Here is a 14022-nt window from a genome sequence, read left to right on the forward strand (position 1 = left end):
GTGTGTGTTAGTGGCAAGTTCTATTGGAGAAAACAAAGCAGAGTAAAGGGGTCGTGAGTTATAGGACATGTCATTTTATACAGGTAATCAGTAAAGGCCTCGTTATATTAAATTCCTCTCTTCTTTGTCTCTTATCTCCAACTAATTCTCTTCCTGGTCTCCCTGCCTCTGTGTCTGTCCTCCATTTCATTCCATTTTCCATGCTTCCATCCAAGTCATTTTTTTTAAGATTTTATTTTTAAGTAATCTCTACACCCAGTGTGGGCCTCGAACCCTCAACCCCAAGATCAAGAGTCCCACACTCTACTGTCTGAGCCAGCCGGGCATCATCTGATTCATTCTTTTACAATCCAAATGACTGTTCCCCACTTATTATTAGTCATGTGACATTCCAGGTTCTTCACAATTCAGTCCTCCCTACTTTTTAAACTATAACTTCTACTACTCTCCAGTTGCCTGTGAGAATTAATTTCTCCATCTCCATTGGTTCTAAATTTAGGTGGGTATAAACAGCTTTATCAGTATTTGTTTTCCATTAGTCTCTCCCTTATAATATGATCTCCTTGGCTAAAGACTGGCCCAGTTCCTGGCACACAGGAAGTAAGAAGTAAATATTTGCTTGGCTCATTTGAAATTAAAAAAAAAAACTTTTTTTCTTGACATTTAATTTTCCCCTTTATCCTGTATTGGAAGTTAGCTCTGGCAGAATTTCAGAGTGTCTAATTGTTACTCAGTTACCCAATGCTTTATGACTATTGCTCTTGGAGACATCCCAGCAAAGCCACATTATCTAGACCACCAGGTGATAGGAAATTTGTTCCCCAGGAGTCATAATAATTTCCAGTGAATCCTTCCCAAACTTTGGTTTCGTGAACTTCATCGGCTCTGTACCTGCTCTGAAATTTTGGACAAATGAGAGGGTAGAGGTGGACACAGCCCGTGCTTCTAGAACGCTTTCATCCCTCTGCTGCTATGTAGAACAGGGTAATGACCGAAGTGGTGACTTGGCTGAGGCAACTCTTAAATCAGGGGCTTTGCTGTTGATTATGAATTCCCCAGAACCCAGTAGTGAACAGTGGTTAAAAAAACAAACAAACAAAAAACGAAAAACCCAATGCAAAAACAAAACAAAACAAAACACTCTTGCTTTACGATCATTCTGGTGTAGAGAAAAGTTCAAAGCCATTTTAACTTAATCATTCATGCAGCATCTTCAAAGGATAGAAAAGTAAAGCAACAGTTCACTATCTTCTAGAGATCACGACATTAAAAATGGACCTCCAGGGGGCGCCTGGCTGGCTCAGAAGGTGCAGCATGTGACTCGATCTTGGGGTTGTTTAAGTTCAAGCCCCACACTGGGTGTAGGGATTACTTAAAAAAAAAAAATCTTAAAAAAAAAAAAAGAACACAGGTCTTCTGACTCCCACTATGTACTTATTTTATTTATGTTATTTTAATGTTTGTTTATTTTTGAGACAGAGACAGACAGAGCTTGAACAGGGGAAGGGCAGAGACAAAGGGAGACAGAATCTGAAGCAGGCTCCAGGCTCCGAGCTGTCAGCACAGTGAGACATGAGGCTCGAACCCCCAAACCATGAGATCGTGACCTGAGCTGAAGTCAGATGCGTACCTGACTAAGCCACCCAGGCGCCCACTATGTACTTATTTTAAAAGACAAATCTACACAAGAATTATTTGGATAAAATATAAATGACTCCAACTGTTAGGACTTTGGGATATTAGGGTGGAAACTTTAAATTAAGTGGGAAGTTCAGATATTTGTACATGAAACTACTATATCAGTCTCATTTCTGTCCAACAAAATAAGCATTTAAAAATAAGTATTAATAAATATAATTTACCCTATGAACAAATCAAACTTTATATGTTTGAATGATTCTTCAATTATGTTAAAGCAATTATTGATTTTAGCTTGAGAATGAAGATTCTCCTAACTTAGGCACATAGTGGAGAATGGCCAATATAGGGGAGATATATTTTTGGCTCAGGGCTACGGGGGTTAGAAGACTTTTTTTTTTCAACTCAGTATGGGTGTTGGATAACTACTACATTTAGAACTTTTTAAAGGAATAAAACTGGCCTCAGTTAACTTGCTGGATTATTTTTCTTGTTCTGTTTTCCATGAAGGGGGTAAAAAAACACTCTTGCAGAAGGTAATGTTTTCCCATGAAAAAATCTTTTAGAGTCTCTCTCTGATTGCGTAAAAAGAAATGTATTTTCTTGCCAAAGAACAGGATTTGAACACAGGAACTGAATATTTTCTAGGATAGAAAATAATTCTATGTTTCCATTTCTTTTTTATCTTGGCAACCTTTCTTATTTTAATTTATTTTTTAATGTTTATTCATGTTTGAGAGAGAGAGAGAGAGAGACAGACAGACAGAATGTGAGCAGGTGAGGGGCAGAGAGAGAGAGAGACACAGAATCTGAAGCAGGCTCCAGGCTCTGAGGTGTCAGCACAGAGCTCAATGCAGGGCTTGAATATACAGACTGTGAGATCATGACCTGAGCCCAAGGTGGCCTCTTAACCAACTGAGCCACCCAGGCGCCCCTCTTGGCAACATTTTCAAGCAGTGTTTGTTATGAAGAGGCTCAGTATAATGAGAAAAGCACAGCATTTGAGGCATGCCTTCTCCTGCAGGGAACAGATGTCACATATTCTGAACCATCCAGGTTTCCAAAAAGTGTTTTACCAGAGAACAACTAAAAATATTCTTCCATATGATATTTCCCAACAATTATATTGTAAATGAGTTCCCTGCTTCATAATGTGCTACTAAGAGCACAGATATGGGAATTCTTACTACATTCTAAATCTTTCTTAAAGTTTATTTGAGAGAAAAATCACATGCATAAGTAGGGGAGGGAGGGTGGGAGACAGGGAGAGAGAGAGAAGAGAGAATCCCAAGCAGACTACACTTTCAGTGCAGAGCCCAATGCAGGGCTCGAACCATGAGACCATGATCTGAGCCAAAATCACGAGTTGGACATTGAATTGACTGAGCTACCCAGTTACCCCTGGAATTCTTACTACATTCCATTAACAAACCCTTATAGAACTGCTGAGGGAAGTATCGGCAAGAACCAGAAAAGGATCACTCTATTAGTCCTTTACATCATTAAGAAAGTGACAAGACAACCCACAGGGAGAAAATATTTGCACATGGTATCTTTGATAAAAGACTCATAACCAGAATATGTAAACAACTCTTTTACCTCAACAATAAAAATCACCCAACTTCTAAAAAATGGACAAAATATTTGAATAGACATTTCTCCAAAGAAGATAACAAATGGCCGATAAGTACATGAAGAGATGTTCAATATCATTCCTCAATAAGGAAATGTGAGCAGAAGTGAAAAACCACAGTGAGGTACAATTTCATACCTACTAGGATGATTAAAATCAAGAAGATAGATAATGCTGATAGATATCAACAAGATAGATAATAGTAAATGTTGGCAAGGATGTGGAGAAATTTGAATCTTCATGCATTGCTGGTGGGAATGTAAAATAGTGCATCTGTTTTGGAAAAGCATTTGGCAATTCCTCAAAATATTGAAAAGACCGCATAACACAACAATTCTATTCCTAGGTACATATCTAAGATAACTGAACCCATGTTCACACGAAAAAACTTGTACATGGATATTCATATCAGCATAGTAAAAAGTAGAACTAGGCTCAGTCAGTTAAGTGTCTGACTCTTGATTTCAGCTCAGGTCATGATCTCATAAACTATGAGATGGAGCCCAAAGCTCTGCACTGACAGTGCGGAGTCTGCTTGAGATTCTCTCTCTCCCTGCCCTTTCTGCCCTTCCTCTGCTCACATGCTCTCTCTCCCTGTCTCAAAAAACATAAAGTTAAAAAAAAATAGTTGTTAAAAGTGGAAACAATGTAAATGTTTGTTGACTGATAAATACATGAATAAAAGTAGTATATCCATATAGTGAATTGTCAATGAAAAGTAAGTACTGATACATATTACAACATGGAGAATCCTTGAAGACATGACGTTACATGAAAGAAGCCAGTCTCAAGAGGTCACACATTATATAATTTCATTTATACAAAAAGCCTGGAATAGGCAAATCTATAGAGACAGGAAGTAGATTCCTGGTTGCCAAAGACTGAGGGGATGAGTTTCTATTTGTGGTAATAAAATGTTCTTGAAATTATATAGTGATGATAATTTTACAACTTTGTGAATACACTAGAATGTGCTGAGTTGTACACTTTAAAAATGTAAATTTAATGTTATGTAACTCAACAAAGCTTTAATTTTTAAAAAACTTATTTATTGTTTAATTTACATCCAAGTTAGTTAGCATATGGTACAACGATGATTTCAGGAGTGGATTCCTTAATGCCCCTTACCCATTTAGACCATCCCCCCTCCTACAACCCCTCCAGCAACCCTCTGTTTGCTCTCTATATTTAAGAGTATTTTATGTTTTGTCCCCTTCCCTGTTTTTATATTATTTTTGCTTCCCTTCCCTTGTGTTCATCTATTTTGTATCTTAAATTCCTCATGAGTGAAGTCATATATTTGTCTTTCTCTGACTTATTAATTTTGCTTAGCATGATACCCTGTAGTTCTATCCACATAGTTGCAAATGGCAAGATTTCATTCTTTTTTATTGCTGAGTAATACTCCATTGTGTGTGTGTGTGTGTGTGTGTGTGTGTATATATATATATATATATATATATATATATATATATATATATACCACATATTCTTTATCCATTCATCTGTCGATGAACATTTGGGTTCCTTCCATACTTTGGCTATTGTCAATAGCATTGCTATAAACATTCGGGTGCATGTGCCCCTTTGAAACAGCACACCTGTATCCTTTGGATAAATACTTAGTAGTTCAATTCCTGGGTCATAGGGTAGTTCTATTTTTAATTTTTTGAGGAACCTCCATCCTGTTTTCCAGAGTGGCTGCACCAGTTTGCATTCCCACCAGCAGTGCAAAAGAGATCCTCTTTCTCCACATCCTCCCCAGCATCTGTTGTTAATGTTAACCATTCTGACAGGTGTGAGGTGGTGTCTCATTGTGGTTTTGATTTGTATTTCCCTGATGATGAGTGATATTGAGCAGTTTTTCATGTGTCGGTTGGCCATCCGGAAGTCTTCTTTGGAGAAGTGTCTATTCACGTCTTTTGCCCATTTCTCTGCTGGGTTATTTGTTTTTTGAGTGTTGAGTTTGACAAGTTCTTTGTGATTTTGGATACTAACCCTTTATCTGATATGTCATTTGTAAATGTCTTCTCCCATTCCATCGGTTGCCTTTTAGTTTTGCTGATTGTTTCCTTCAAACAAAGCTGTAATTTTACAAATAGCGTTTCAAATTCTCAAAATGGCAAAATATTTAATAAACATAATTTTTCTTAATAGTATTGTCATTGGTAATAGGAGCCCAGAAAAAAATAGGGACAAAAATTGGTGAAGGCTGTTCTTTGACCTCGTTGCTCCGTGGCAGGTTCAGCACCAGGGACAGCTCCTCTGCACAGTCTATACTTTCAAAGGTACCATTCAAAAGGCTACCCAGGTCCTGCAGAAGTTTCCTAAAAGTGACATCTCTGTTGTGCTTTTCTTCTTTTTAACACTGTCATATATTATGGCAGACAGATTGACTTTATATATACATTTTGTGAGCACTTAAACAGGAAACAAAAGATCTGCAACCAACTTCATTAGTACATCCAGCAAAATACATTGATTGATTGTTCTGTGCAGATACTCCGTCCATGAGCTCTTTGACAAGTCACTTGCCTCTATTAGCTTCATTCCCTTATCCAAAACTTGTCAACAATTACACATGCATGGTAAACTAAGCTAGTATTTGTAAAATAACTTGCATGGTTTGTATTCATGAAAGGTATTTTTATTACTGAATTCTTTAACAAGTCACCCTATTTCATTTTTAAGCGATTTATTTTATTCTGGGAGCATAGAGTCTCCCACGACATTAGAAGCCCAGACTACTGTCCTGGATATACTCAGGCTATACTGTTAATAGCCTTCATGGCAAGAATTCTCTTTTTAAGGATGTTACAGATGGGCACAAAATTTCTAATAAGTAATCTTGGACCTGGCCTGGAAATGGGCCCATTTCTAGGGATGAGGAATAGATAAAAAGCTATTCATCTAATCCTTCACCTTTCTAAATTTAGTCCAACGATGATCTTCAGCACATAATTGCAGATGCATTGTCCACTACACATATCTCTATACGATCAATCCTGTCATACAGAATTTATCTGTAGGGTGAATGTTAATTCTAACCCCCTATAACACTGTTATAAAGGAATTCTGTAAGATTTAACACGTCAAAATAAGAAATTACACAGAAAAGTTCCATGAATGTTTGAACAGCAAAATTGTGTCAAAACATGTAACTTCATGTCTTTATCTGTATGATTGCTGTGGAGTACGTGGATAAGATGCTCTGCAAAAAATCTAACTAGGGGCAGTCAGTTAAGCTCAGTCAGTTAAGCATCTGACTTTGGCTCAGGGCATGAGCTCGTGGTTTGTGAGTTCGAGCCCCACATGGGGCTCTGTGCTGACAGCTCAGAGCCTGGAGCCTGCTTCGGATTCTGTGTGTGTGTTTGTGTCTCTCTCTGTTCCTCCCTCGCTCACGCTCTGTCTCTCTCTCTCTCAAAAATAAATAAAGATTAATTTAAAAAGTTTTTAAATCTAACTAAACGTGTATGGTTTAGCCTCCCTGTTTTTCAATCTTACTCAAATGATTCAATTTTAGTTGCCATTTACCTATCTTACTCATATTTAAATATCAAAATCACTAGCACAGAACTCTGTTGAATTCCATAAGGTCAGACGCAGCTTCCTTAAGCAGAAAAAAAAATGACAATTGTTGACTTTTAGAGGGAACAGAGTGGAAGGCAGCCATTTGATTTCTCAATGTCCACTATTTCCTTCGCTCTGACTTAAGTAAAAATGTTGTGTAAGAGGTCAGAGTACATTTCCGTAGGAGCCCTTGGGTTCATTAACACAAAAGCTGTAAATAATACTTCTCTTCCTGAGGAAAGTGTATCCATCAGAGTAGGCACACAAGGGAACCCCTAACACACTGAGAAGTTGGGAAACGGATCTTGAGTCCAAATGTTTCAAAAAGCAAAAGCTTCCCATGTCCATTCCATAATGATTCTTTACTCCTTACCTCTTCCTCTAGTGATTCATTTATTGCTTTCTTTAACTACAAGGCCATCTGAAAGGTGGCTGTTCTTCTCTTGTGGCACGCAGAATCTCAGAAGTCTGTTGCCGCTCTCCTTGATGACCTCCCCAACTTGCCTGGCTGTCTGTCCTCTACTCATCCCATTTGCTCTTTGTTCATTTCCCCCCTTTCTTTCCTACTATTGGTTTATTAGCTATACTTCTACATTCTAGTTTTTAGTGGTTGTGCTAATGCTGATAGCCTATCTCCTTAACTTACCAAGTCTATTTTAAACGTGGGAACGTTATGTAATAACAACAGTATACTTCCATTTTCACCTTCCATCCTGTGTGCTATCATGGTCATACATTTTGTTTCTGCATAAGTTATGAAATACACGTTATTTTTGCTTTATACGTTAATTACATCTCAAAGAATTTTTTTTTAAATTTTTTTTCAACGTTTATTTATTTTTGGGACAGAGAGAGACAGAGCATGAACGGGGGAGGGGCAGAGAGAGAGGGAGACACAGAATCGGAAACAGGCTCCAGGCCCTGAGCCATCAGCCCAGAGCCTGACGCGGGGCTCGAACTCACGGACCGCGAGATCGTGACCTGGCTGAAGTCCGACGCTTAACCGACTGCGCCACCCAGGCGCCCCTCAAAGAATTTTTTTTAAATGAAAACACTTTCCTATTTACCCACATATTTACCACTCCCTGTGTTCTTCATTTTCTTGTGTAGATCCAAGTTTTCATCTGGTTTTATTTTTCTTCTGCCTAAAGAATGTCCTTTAACATTACTTACAGTAATGTTCAATTGCAAACTCTGTCAGCTTTTTTTACTGTTTATTTATTTTAAGAGAGAGAGAGAGAGAGGGAAACAGACTGAGTGGGGGAGGGACAGAGAGAGAGAATCCTAAGCAGGCTCTGTGCTGTCAGCTCAGAGCCCAACGTGTGGCTTCATCTCACTAACATGAAATCACGACCTGAGCTGAAATCAAGAGCTGGATGCTCAACTAACTGGGCCACCCAAGCGACCCATCTCAGCTTTTGTTTGTCTTTAAAAGGCTTTATTTCACCTTAAGTTGAAAATTTTATTTTATGCTACAGTTTTATTTATTAAATAATCTCTATAGCCCATGTGGGGATTGAACTCATGACCCCACAATCAAGACTCACATGCTCTTCTGACCAAGCCAGCCAGGCACCCCTTAAGTGGAAAAGAGATTTTTGCTGGATATAGAATTGTATGTTGCCCATGTTTTATTTTTTTCATTCTGCAATTTAAAGATGCCATACCATGGTCTTCTGACCTGCATCATTTCTGAGAAGAAATCTGCTTTCATTCTTTGTTCCTCGGTACATCATGTGCCTTTCTCTGGCTGATTTTAACATTTTCCTCTTCATCACTGTTTTTCAACAGTTTAATTATAATGTGCTTTGATATGATTTGTGTGTGTGTGTGTGTGTGTGTGTGTGTGTGTGTGTGTGTGTGTATCCTCTTTGGGATTCATTAAGGTTTGTAGATCCATGGGTTCATAGTGTTTGTTAAATTTGGAATTTTTTCAGCCATTGTTTCTTCAGATATTTTTCTGTCCCTTTCTCCTCCCTACCACTAAATCACAGTGTTCTGGGATGTCAATTACACATACAATAAACCACTTGATATTATCCCCAGGTCACTGAGGCCTCATTTATTTTTTTCCATCTTTTTTTCTCTGTTGCAGATTGAATTGTTTGTATTGCTACATCTTCAGGTTTGCTGATCCTTTCTTTTCCCATGTCTCAGCTGCAGTTAATCTCATCCAGTGTATTTTTTTTCATTTCAAATATTTTAATTGTTATCTCTATAATTTCCATTTGGTTCCTTTTGTATCTTCACACACTCTCTCCATTCTATTCATATTAAAGATCCATAAACATAGGGTATTTATAATAGGTATTTCAAAGTTTTGTGTACTAATTCCACCATCTCTGTCATTGGTGGATCTTTTTCCATTGACTTTTTTTTTCCTCCTGGTTATGGGTCACATTTTCCTGATTCTTGGCATGTCCAGGAATTTTTTACTGGAGGCTGAATGTTGAGTTGTTAGGTTATTGAGTATGTGAACTTTGCTATCTTTCCTTGAAGAACATTGGCTTTGTTCTGAAAGAAAGTTACACTATTGGAAGGTCAGATGGGTTTGATCTTTTCATTGCTTTTTAAAAAACTGTTACAGGGTAGGCCTGCGGTTGCCTCAACTCAGAGCTAGTTTAGCCCTAGTACTAAGGTGTGACCCTCTGGGTTTCTTGAATAGTCAATTTGGAAGCTGATTTTCTTGAAAGCATAATGTTGGAAGATCCCTGGCCTGACCTTGGGAAGAGATTCACAAAATCCTTTCTTCGCTATGGCAAGCTTGAAACCAAAGCGTTCTGAGGAGGGAACATGGGATATGTGGTCGGCTGCAGGTGCACAGAAGAATCAAGCCAACGGCCGGATGCTGAGAAACATTTAGAATGCTCCCATAATGAAAAGTGGCTGTCAGGTACTCAATCATTAATCACAAGGACAGCAGTTCAGTGTGACAATTGGTTCTCTCTGTATACAAGGATTTAATAGCTTTCTTGCCTGCCACATAGATGATGCTGACCCTCCCAGCCTCTGTTAGTAGACAATGGTACTTAAAGATTGTGTTAATCTAACTGTGCATCTCCTTAGGACCATCAGTCTACAAATAGGAACTTTGAGGCATTATTACAATTTTGAAAAGGTTGTCCCTCATCATGTGTCTTTGCTTACATTCCTAAACTATATAAACCTCTTTAAATGGTTTTATGTGGAGAGATTCTTTTCCAGTTAATATTTAAAGATGTCTATTTTGTTTCATCCACTTGAAAATGCCTTTGGTTACAACTCTTCATCACTGCCCCTTGTTCAACATAAAAACAGACATTAAAAAATGGAAGCTTCTCAATATGTGTGCCAGTTTAAATTTCCACCGGTGTCTAAGAGATCCTGGCATGGTCAAGACAGTTCTCTATCCTAGCAAGGTGCTGCCTGAGGCTTGTGATGTGCATACAGCTGGGCAAAGCAAGGCTCTGTGTCCACCAGGGGCTTGAGCTCACGACCTCAAGATCAAGAGTTGCATGCTCTATAGACTGAGCCAGTCAGAATCATTTTCTGTCCTGGTCTGCACCCTAGGAAATGGAGCCCAGGGCACTACTTTGTCCTTATTCTCTTGCCCTCTGGCTGCAGGTTGGGTTTAGCCAATGGGAGATGCCAGTAGGAGATGGAAGGGCAAGACGAGAGATGACAGTCTGGGATGTGTCTTCTCACTGTCCCCTTGCCTCTGCTCCTCCAGGACTACAGCTCCTGCTGGCCAGTCCCCTCTAAGCCTGCAGCCCTCTCTGGGCTCCATTACCTTCATTTTCTCCCTTTGTCTTTTTGGCTGTGATGACAGTAACAGCTTCATGCCAGGGCTGGTTCCTGGGTGCCTCAGCAGCTTTTGTCGGTTCCCTTAACCTTACTGGCATCTCTGTAAACCATCCTTCACTAAATGGCTCTTCATTTGAACCATCAAGTGAATGCTGTTTCTTTCCAGGATTCTGACTAATACACACGTTAAGTGAAAAGAGAAGAATACAAAGCTTTGTATAGACCAAAACAAAACAAAACACCCAAAAAACAAACAAACAAAAACACCTAAAACTGACATTGAAAGTCTCATTATCTGGGGGCATCTGGGTGGCTCAGTTGGTTAAGTGTCCGACTTCAGCTCAGGTAGTGATCTCATGGTTCATGAGTTGGAGCCCCACATCAGGCTCTGCGCTGACAGCTCAGAGCCTGGAGCCTGCCTCGGATTCTGTGTGTGTCTCTCTCTCTCTCTCTGCCGCTCCCCTGCTCATGCTCTGTCTCTTCCAAAAATAAATAAATATTTTAAAGTTAAAAAAAAGAAAGTCTAATTATCTGGAGGTGGTTTAGGAATAAAGTAAGGAAGATGGTTTGGAATCATTTGAAACTATTCCACCATTTCTATTTTTTTGTTGTTTAATTTTTTTAATGTTTACTTATTTTTGAGACAGAGACAGAGTGTGAGTGGGGGAGGGGCAGAGAGAGAGAGGGAGACACAGAATCTGAAGCAGGCTCCAGGGTCTGACCTATCAGCACAGAGCCCGACGTGGGGCTCGAACTCGGGAACAGCGCGATCACGACCTAGACTGAAGTCGGATGCTTAACTGACTGAGCCACCGAGGCACCGCTATTTATTTTTCTTGAGCTGGAGTAAGTAACTCTGCGTACATAATAGGTAACTATGGGTATAACACCATCAATATCTGTTTTATAAGGTACCAACTTCCAACTTCGTGGAAATTTACTACTCGTGGCACAAGGAGAACAACAAATTAAGGAAGTCGTCAAGGAACCTGGAGGAAGTAGACGAGGCTTCTTCCCACGTGGGTATTCAACTTGGCGACTGAGGTCATTAGAATAAAACTTTAAGTCTGACTACTTTTGTTACTATGGTTTTCTTAGCATTTGTAAGCACATTTATACATTCCATTAGGTCTCGATGATCATTAACTTGTAAGAAATATTTCCTCTTCCCTGTATTTATTTTCGTTTTTTTAATTCAAGTATAGTTGACATACAATGCTATATTAGTCACAAGTGTAGACCATAGTGATTTCACAATTCTGCACATCACCCAGTGTTCACCGTGATACGTGCAGTTATCATCAGTCACCATACGTCAGTACAGTATTATTGGCTATAGAAAAATATGGACACTTGATGAATTTGCACATCATCCTCATGCAGGGGCCACACTAATCTTCTCTGTATCATTCCAGTTTTCGTACTGGAAGCTTGCTGAAGCACATGCTTTCTTTCTTTCTTTCCTTTTTTTTTTTTTTTAAGCCAAACATCCCTTGGCTTAGTTTAGCAGTATTGTTAACCTCTGAAATGTAGGTAAGCTTACTGTCTCCAACACAGATGGGTCCAGAAATAGATTTCGTGGGTTATCCATTTATAATACCAAACTATCCTTTCTGATATCCACTATGAGGTTCTCCAAAGAGTTCCCCTTATTCTTAATGTCTAGAAAACCACAAATGCAATCTCATTAATGAGAACCACCACCAAGTTTAAGCCTCTCAGGGCCTGGGTACTCTGTTTCCTGGCCCCAGGCTGTGTCTTAACATAGAGAATATCCTGTAGAAGTCATAATAGGAATAGGGAAAACGATATCTCATTACAGTAAACATAAAACTAACTTTTGATAGAGCTGTTAGGAATTCTGTGCATGAGGTCCCAGATAATCAGATTTGACCTTCATGCTTCTGTGTAAGAGCGGGGGAGCCAATTTCCACCGCCGTAGAAATTTACTACCCGTGGCACAAAGAGAACAACAAATTAAGGAAGTCGTCATGCAACCTGGAGGAAGTAGACAATGCCAAATCCAACCTTTGCAACGTGAAGTTTGAGTACTGCAGCCAGAATGCATCACAGACCTAACCCACTGCAGACTAAAAGGTTTGCTGCAAATGCACCTACGTGAGGTTCAGAGGACCTGGAATCCACTTGACATCAAAACGCTGCAGGAAAGCTCCCAGGACTTTGGTCTGCATTTTTTGTTAATGGGAGTAACACTCACTCCTGGGGTTCTTTGGTCTTTGTTAAGTTTATTTATTTTGCAAGAGAGAGAGAGAGAGAGACAGCGAGCTCGTAAGTGGGGAAGGGGCAGAGAGAGAGAGAGAATCCCAAGCAGGCTCTGCACCATCAGCTCGGGGCGGGCGCTCAACCTCACAAACCATGCGATCATGACCTGAACCAAATTTCAAGAGGGTCGCTTAACCGACGGAGCCACCCAAGTGCCCTTGGTCTGCATTTTTAAAACACCACACGTGTAGCTGCTCAGCTAACTAAACAGATCAATAGAAACAAACCTTTGCAGGAGGGGAATTACTCTGGGCACCTGCAACTTTTTCTTCTTTTTATCTACACCTGACCACCGAGAAAAGTACTTCAGGAGGGCAGCCTTGTGTGACGGTTACCCTAACACTCGGGTGCCAGCTGGCATTTGTCTCTGCTCATCTTCAGTGAATTCATTAATATTTTTATCTGTAGGATGTTCACTGATAAGAGTACTAACCTTAATTATATGCTAATCTGAACTAGATTCTTCTTCTTCCATTGTTGACGGTCACTCACGTGTGCACCTGAGCTGTGAAAAGCTCCACAAACAACAGATATGGTTCGAGGCACACGGGGCTCACACCCACTTCCCAGAAATTTTGAATCTGTGCTGCCGACACACTGGCCTCACGCCCTGGCCACAGATGATTGGATAGAGTGGGCCATGTGGTTCAAGGGCTATGGGTCGGCTGAGCCAACCAGATTCTACTTCCTGGGGATTTGAACTGGTGGACTCAGATGCAGCTTGCCTCAGTGGTGGGAGCAGCCAAATGTGCCAGGAGGACGAAGAGGGGGAGCCGGAGGTAGAGAGAGACCAAGAGCGGTACGGAGAAAGACATCTTGAGCCACGAGGCCAGAGCTCATCTGAACCGTGAGACCCACAGCCGGAAACCTTAATTCTTGGCTCTCCTGGGCCCAGGCAACTGCCAAGGGAACTGGATGTACTTCCTGCCCTGTTGCTCTGTGGGGTTCTCGCTCTCAGACTCGCTTAAGTGCTTTTCTGTCATCACAACCCAAACTGCTTGGACAGAACCCAAAGCAGGTTAGGAACCTCCTATTGCTTGCATTCCCGACCAGGCTGACTTAGGCTTAGGCGATATTTCCTACTAATCGTAAAACAGCCACTTAAGCTGCTAACC

The 14022-nt window shown here is 40.1% G+C and overlaps 1 non-coding gene across 1 annotated transcript; it reads right to left on the reverse strand.

Annotated features, from left to right (window-relative positions):
• Nucleotides 1–11962: 11962 nt before the first annotated feature.
• LOC113594833 (U6 spliceosomal RNA) lies at nt 11963–12071 on the reverse strand. The gene has a single exon (XR_003415280.1). It is a non-coding gene; the product is annotated as a U6 spliceosomal RNA (small nuclear RNA).
• Nucleotides 12072–14022: the final 1951 nt, after the last annotated feature.

Source organism: Acinonyx jubatus, chromosome A1 (genome assembly GCF_027475565.1).
Source record: "Acinonyx jubatus isolate Ajub_Pintada_27869175 chromosome A1, VMU_Ajub_asm_v1.0, whole genome shotgun sequence".
In the NCBI taxonomy this organism is placed as follows: domain Eukaryota; kingdom Metazoa; phylum Chordata; class Mammalia; order Carnivora; family Felidae; genus Acinonyx; species Acinonyx jubatus.